Source organism: Anser brachyrhynchus (assembly GCF_964034855.1).
Source record: "Anser brachyrhynchus genome assembly, chromosome: 17".
In the NCBI taxonomy this organism is placed as follows: Eukaryota; Metazoa; Chordata; class Aves; order Anseriformes; family Anatidae; genus Anser; species Anser brachyrhynchus.
This window is the reverse complement of record NC_137710.1, coordinates 3,481,341-3,489,467: the sequence shown is the minus strand read 5'-3', so window position 1 is coordinate 3,489,467 and position 8,127 is coordinate 3,481,341.

Below are 8,127 nucleotides of genomic sequence, written 5' to 3'. Positions count from 1 at the left end.
TAAGTGTACTTATACAGTCTTTCTGGCTAGGTCAGACCTGTTTGTTTATGACTGCAGAGTTGAATTTATTGGTGAAAGAACAGGGCATTCTATCTTGGAAGTTAAATGCCTGGAGAGATTAATTCATTCCACCTTTTAGACTTTTTTCTATGCTGGGAAGCAAGACAGTAAATTGGGAGTAGAGACGTAACCTCTAGATGTTTTAAGTTATATAAAATGAATATACGTCTTTTGGGGGTTTGACTCTTGATTTTAGTTCTTTATACCTCACAGAAACGAGCATAATCTTGTACATCTGTAGATGAACTATTCTATTTGGATGATTTTAATTTCTGAACTAAAAATCTGCTAGGTAAGCATTATAATTAATGTTGTGTTTCTTCTACAGACAGATTGGAGAGAACGCTTTTATGCTGTTAGCAATACTTCCAAAGTTTTACAGGAACGTATTGAAGAAATGCGCACAAATAATAAAGAGAAGGATAACACGATCAGTAGACTAAAATCAAGGCTTAAAGATCTAGAGGAAGCATTTGAAAAAGCTTATAAATTATCCGATAATAAAAATGCAAGGTTAAAGGAAGAAAATAAAATGTTTCAAAACGTAAGTAAGAAAATGTGAAATGATTTTTACAGCTGCATTGCATTTTACCAACACAGCAAGTCCTGGGTGTTTTTGCAGTGGTATACTCTGAGTAGTTTTCCAAGACTTAATGCACATCTGAGGGAACAGAAATATTCAGTAGACTACTTTGTAGGCTAGGTGTTAGGTTATACTACAGACTTGGTAGATACTTTAAAACAGTTATATAAGGCAGCAATTATTTACTTGATGTGATAACATTTGCTGTATCCTTTCTCAGGTATTTTATTACTTTATGCACTATTAGTTCATCTTTTTGTAGAGGTAATATAGGAAATAATTTCAGAACAAGTTATTTTTTGTTCTCTTGAGTTTATGTGGAATGGACTGAATCTCTTTTGTAAGTCATCACTGTTAATTTTATGTATAATTTTAGGCTTAATCAAAGCACTTGTTCTTCTGATTCTTCAGTAACAGCTCTATGGAATGTTTGATTTGTTTCAGAAAAATGGGTACTAGGTGGAAAAGCAACTTGATGCTTTAAATCCTATATTTATTTAGTTTCCAAATAAACTTGAAAATACAAAGTCGACTTTAAAGCCAGTAAAGAGTTCTACTGTTTCCTTTAGCTTCGTCATTTCCTTTTAAAGATAATTATATGACAATTAGAAATATGTTGTGCATGTAGTTCTTGTCCCTTCTATAACTTTTTTTTTCTGATTAGAAGATGCTAGAACTTAACAAATAATATTTAAATGCACTCTATATATCCCATAGTGCTTATAAGCATGTTAGACAAGGAATTTATTTTATAGCACTCAACAGAAATGTTAGTTATGTTTACTCTCCATATGTGTTTGGTTTTTTGTTTGTTTTAGCTTTTAGGAGAATATGAGTCCCTTGGAAAAGAACATGAAAGAGTAAAGGTAAGTATGCACTAGTTAATTAAAAACCCAGGCTGGTAAAATCTGTTGTAATGTATCATAGAATTAACTGACTTAACGTAAGTATTTAGGAAAAGACAAAATGAAATATCCATATATCTTTCTGCTGAAAGCTTTTTACTGCATCTTCAGAGTCCCTGAAAAGGGAAAAAGACTGAGTTTAAAGTATATTGTGTTCTAGTTATAGACGGCAAAAATACTGTGAAGTCAAAGCCAAAGAAATTTAATGGAACTCTATTTCAAATAGGAAGGCATATTTAATATATTGTTTTCAAGATTGAAGTTACTTTTTTTTTTCTTCTGTAGACACTTATGTGGTTTCTAGACTTGTTACTTTTTTCCTTGTGTACTTTGTAGGATACGTTAAATGCAACTGAAAACAAATTGCTTGATGCAAACACCCAGATTTCTGATTTGAAAAGGTAAATGTGAATGTTATTACTATTTTAACAATATGAAATACAGCCTGTGGCCCAAACATTTAGTCCTAGACTATCAAGTCTGTATATTTGCAATTTTAATTACATCTTATGAAGTATTTCATGTTGGTTGACGTGGCTTTGCACAAATGTGAAGAATCTTGTTATTTTTAAGAAATGTGGTGTGTGCTTTTACTTCCTTGATCACAACCTCTTCCAGTGGGTTGCTATTGCTTCCTCTCTGGTGTCAGTCAGGTAGCCCAGCCAGTCTGCTGCTCAAGCTTTTGCTACTGAAGTTGTTTCCTCAGGAGCCCCCATCTTCAGTTTACCAGTCTCTATGCAGGTTTTCAGGAGTGAGGATGCTGGCAGGAATCCACAATTCAAGATTATGGCTCCTGAACGTGAATAAAGGACAGAAAGTGTTCCATATATAGCAGAAATAATGCCTGCTGTGGACGTCCCTCATGCTGCCTGGATCTATCTTGTGGTTGGGACAACAGATACGTATTGAGCTTTATGCTTTCTGGGCAGGCACTAGGCAAGAGTCATGACCATCAAGGGTTTTACAGCTATGGACGTGTCCTCCAGTTTGGGATTTCTCAGCTACTCCTAGTCAAGGGTGTAAAACAGCATAGTAGTTCAGCAGAGTTTAGAGAGGTGTGGGAGAGAGGACTTCTGAGAGGGCAGGCATTGTAGTACTGCAGCGAGGTGAGGTGTGATGTCATTCATCTCCCTCTGAGCTTTTTTTGGGGACATGTGCTGTTATCTCCGTTCCTGTTTTACTTCAGCAGCTGAAACCAAGACTGTTAGAAATAAATCTTTTTCTTTTTTTTTTGTGCATGGTTTTTGATGATTCTTCTAGAAATGTGGCTACAAGTTTCACCTCAAAATCCATTTCAAATGTCATAGCAACCAGGCATTAACCTGTGTAAAGTTAAAACTAAAACCAGAAAAAGAAAATGCAATTTTCAGGCATATGTTTTGCAGTCCTTTGTTACTCAGATCACCTGATTTTTGAAGAAAAAGAATGGAAAGAATGAATAGCAAGAATTTAAGGAAGAAGTAGAAAGAAGCCAAAAATACTTTGCCTTCAATTTTTATTGTACTGTTGAGGAAATGAAGATAGTGTGAAAGAAAGTTCAGTATGGTATTTCTATTAGTGCTTCTATTTTTCTTGCCTGACTGTTGATAATGCTAGCTAGGGATCATTCCATACCCATAAAGTGGAAAAAAGCAATTTTTACATCCTGTTCCAAAACCCTGACTTTCTATCCTCCAAGCAAGGAATGCCTAAAATTGTGTTGCACTGAAGATGTGGACTGCATGAGCAGCAGATTGGTCGTTACCTGAGTGACACACAGGAGAAGGAGCCACCCACTAAAATCAGAGTCAGGGAGTCCTTTGTATAGATTCCTCATTTCAAGGAGGAAAAACATTTGTTTACCCCTCCCAAAGCCCCTAGGAGTTGAACGCTTTGATCCACAGCAATATCTCCTGGTCTTGTCTTTCTAGCTAGGTCACCTAACTTATTTGACTTAGAATACAAACAGATATTTATCTACGTATTTATGGATAGATAGAAATCTCGTAGTTACTCTTGTTCTTCTGCTCTACTCAGGATATCTGAATAAAAATGAGTAAACTCCAGGAAATATGATGTCTCTTTATATATTCTAAATCATCTTATTATGCATCTTTGCTACTTCTACATTAGGACGATTTCAAAACTTGAAGCTCAGCTCAAGCAGGTGGAACATGAAAATATGTTGAAACTTCGCCATATTACTGAAAGTCGTTTAAGAACCTCTTGTGCCAAGTAAGTGAATATTCCAGTAATGTGAAAACAGGTCATGTGCTTTAGAATACTTTTAATGTGTTTTGGGTAACAATGGATAAAGATGTCAGTCCATAGGCTAAACTGGATTAAACACATGTGCTGTAATCCCAAGACTTCATATGCCAAGAAATGATTAAAAAAATAAAAATCAGATAACACACGTGTTATTTGGCAGACTGTCTCTAGTCTTCCTACGTGAAGACTGGTCTCAGTTTCTAAGCTGAATATAGATTTCCATGCTCAGCAAAGATCTTGGGAATAAAATCTAATTGTCCAATTAGACATTAGAGGTTTTCTTTGTGCCCTTATGTCTTTGATTTAAGAGGCTGATTACTGCTTTTTATTTTTCTAACTATAGTTTTTACAGGTATGCTGTGAGTAGTGTGGAAGTTAAAATGCATACTCCAGTGTGGACTGTGAATGTATGTTAAAGAAATAAGAAGTTGGTGTCTTTTCTGTTTTGGTGCTTCCATGTCTTAAAGACCTGAAAAGCTGCTTTTTTTCTACAGTATTTACAAAGTTATCGTATATTTGTTATTTGTTTCTAAGTAGAACAAATAAATAATATTATTTTATTATTTTTTAAAAAAATAATAAATCAAAACCATTCATAATTCAGAAATTTTTTTTGTTCCCACAGCAAGTTGGCAACTCCTGATGTCAGCAGGCGAAAGTGGCTGATACCAGGAGCAGAGTATTCAATCTTCACTGGCCAGCCCTTGGAAGTCCAGGAAAGCCCAAAAGACAACAGATTAGAAGAAACCTATATTCCTTCAAGGTGAGCTGGTATCCTTCAGTCTCCACTGTGATGTGAAGTTGAACAATTCTAAAACATAATTTTATTGAAAATAAACCAGATTCATATTTCCAGATTTTGCGGATGCTAAGTAGAGTTCTAAAACATGTCTCAGTGTTATAGATGCTAAACCATCCCTGAAAAGCAAAACAACCTTCTTTCTAGTATGAAGGAACCTGGTATGAAAGAAACAGCTGTAGCCTTCAGTACCTTCCTTGAAATATCAGAAGGCTTTAACTGCATTTGGTGCTGCTGGCTTTATGCTCTCCATGTTTGTGTCCAATTCTACTCTGAGTCTGGACACAAAGAAGTGCTCTGTTGTATATGATGTGAGCTGATGTGCTTGGCTGCAACTTGCTGCTAGTGTGAAGCTTCAGGTATAGTTTCATTTCTCAGTAGTTTACCTTCTTCCTCAGAAGTTTCTAAAGCCTCTGTCGGTATGTATTTACTTTGAAGAAGATGTCAAATTATCAAGCTTAACTCATATTTTGGATTCTTGGATTGGCTGTAACACGATCGTCTGAGGTTCTTGGCTGAAATTAAGAACAACTCTAAAAATCTTGCTTTGGCAACTGTAAAGCTCAAAATAAATTTCTCCCAGTTTTTCTGTTCAGCTTGCTTTTGGATTGCTGAAATAAAGCTGGAAAATTTGATCTTTCTTCCTGCTCCTTTCTTTAAGGCACCATTCTCCTCCTGAAAAAGACTCCTCACAAGAAGACTCTTCAACAAACACGATTGAAAAGGAAAATGGGATGTCAGAAGCACCAATTATAAAAGCCTTTAAAGAACTTGAAGAAGGAAAAGCTTTTAAAGATTGGGGTACACAGACAGAAAAAGAAGACACGTCAGCTAGTAATTTTATTTATTTATTTTTATATTCCTAAACTTGTCTTTATGGGCCTTTTTTTGTTTGCATGTCTTTTGGTTTTGTTCTCACCATGAAAGCCCATCCGTCTTCAGTGATGGGGTGAAATGAATGTGGTTTTTAGCATGCAGATTTCTGGAGTTTTCCAAAGAAAATTCAAAATGATACAGCTAAGGGACTTGTTTAAAATAGAAGGAATGCAAAGGTTGCTGTTAGGTCTCAAGCTAGAGAGTAGTTGATGTCCTTTTTCTAAGAATAACGTAGTATTTATAAACAGTTAATGGAGCCCTAACAGAGTTCTGGCTGGCTCTAAATCCATTTTAGTTTTGTTCCCATAGTGCTGTATCAGAATGTTATTATGAAAGCTGGCATATGTATTGTGGAACTGCACTGAGACATTCTAATGTTGATTTGGGAAGCCTTGTAGTTACAAAACATCGAGTCATTCTTAAATGCTTATGGTCTTGGTTCAGGCGGGTACTCCAATCTTCGTAACCAAAAGAAGCTTTTGTCCTGCTTTTCGTTGTCTGTTATTTAACATCAGATGTCCCTCGTGCTGCAAAGCACCCTCTCTCATAAGTTAGCGAAACGATCAGTTTCATGAATATGATGGGCAGGAAATGAGTCTTAAGTAAAACAGCACAAACGTTTGCATGAGGCAGTCTAAGTGCAGTTGTAAAAGCTGAGTACAAGAGAACATTTGTGAGCTCTTGTATCAAAAAAGTATTGATTAATGTAGTCGCTTTTTATTTTTAATTAGAAACAACAACTCGACGTCAAACAGTTGGATTTGTTGAAACTTCTTTTGTTGCTAGCCGATCCCCAGAGAAAGGTAAAGACCAACAGAGACCAAAACGGTACAGCTCCCCTTGTGGCCAGAGGTCATCATCCCTTCCTCCTTCAAACAGGAAATCAAATACTCCAAGTAAGTGCTTTCCTGAAGTTTGGTTCATGTTTTTTGCACACACACCCACCCGCACAAGTGAAGGTATATAAATAATGGAAGGTTGCTCTAGAAAAAAGAAAAATAAAAGTATGATTTCTGCATTATTCTAGTAGACAATGTGAAAAAAAAGCTCTAAAATCGTAGAAAACACAAGAATTTAATTTTTCTGTATTGTGATGACCTTTTCATATAATTTAAATAAACATAGACAGCTTTGAAAAGCATCCTTTAAAGATGTAAACATAAGATCACGTGAATGGGAAATACTGAGCAGGGAGAATTTTAGGTACTTGAATGTACTTTGTCTCTCACAGCAAGACGAGAGATAATGTTGGCGCCAGTGTCTGTGACGTACAGCCCAAAACGATCTCCAAAAGAAAACCTCTCTCCTGGATTTAGCCATTTGCTTAGCAAAAATGAAAACACAGTGACAAGGTATGAATTTTGTGAATACAATTGTGTTCTGACGATTGTAATAGCAGCAGTATGTTTATGCAGGCTTAATACTGTTCCTGCTGTTTTTTGTTCATTTAAAAAGTTGTGGAAAATCTGAGTCATGTGAAGATTTCTAAACATAAAGCTAAGGTTTACTTCTTAAAACATGACGAGAAAAATCTGGAATGATTTCTGTAACTTAGCATTTACCAAGGAGAGGTGTTGTGTTTATTGTTACGTATCTTGCAATGACATTGATCGGTGACAAAAAGGTTATAAAAGAATTGTTTTGTGGAGTAAGTCCAGATTTACAGGCAGCTTATCAGGAAATGTAAATAAAAGTTGAAAATAGTATCTACCTATTGCGTCATTTATAAGCATGTTAGAAGATGCATAAGCTGAATTTTCTGGTAACCGAGCTACATAATATGGTTTCTGTAGAGGTCTTTGCTTGGCAAAGCTTGTAGAGTTTTAGAGAACACGCTTAGCTGCAGGATTAAAGTGTAGGACACGTGTGAGGAAGAAGAAATGCGTAGCACCACTCTGGTTTTTGAGAATGACTGTGTGGGAGCTGAGTATGTTCAGGAGTGATGGTTTGGCCTATTCCAGAAGAAAGACACATGAATGAAGCATTTTGGTATATGCAGTTGGGAGTGTATTGGGATATGGTACTACTGTGGAAATTGTTTTATAAACAATTTGTTTATTTCCTACCTTTAAGTGTCTTGGCTAAATACTACCTCAGTTGATAAATTATTTCTAGTGAGTAACTGTTGTGTGCTCCTCATTCTGTAGATTTGATATACTTCTAGATGACCTGGAAACTGGTCCTGCCTCTACTTTACAGCACAATAATCCAAGAAAAAGGCTCCAGTTTCTCTCACTAGATGATACAGAAGGTAATCCTCCAAAGTAGGGGAAAATGTTTCTTTGTACTTTTTTTTTTTTGAGTTTATAAAATGTACTTTTTCTCCCAACAGAAACATTTTTACCATAATTTCTTCCACATTGGTAACAGCTGTTTAAATAGAAAGCTGACATGTTACTCTATGAGGTTCAATTTCCCCAAATCCTCTCTATCTTGTCTTATTACTGTAGATTGAGAAATACCATTCATACAGGATTTTATTTTTATGTATATGCGTGTGTGCACAAACGCAACAGAAAAACAAAAATAATTAAATTGAGAAAGAAGGGCAATATGTTTCCCTATGCTTAACTCAGTTATGCAATGCATATCTTACTAGAGTCTATATTAAGATGTACATACTCAGTCAAACTAATAAAATTCCTATCTGTAAT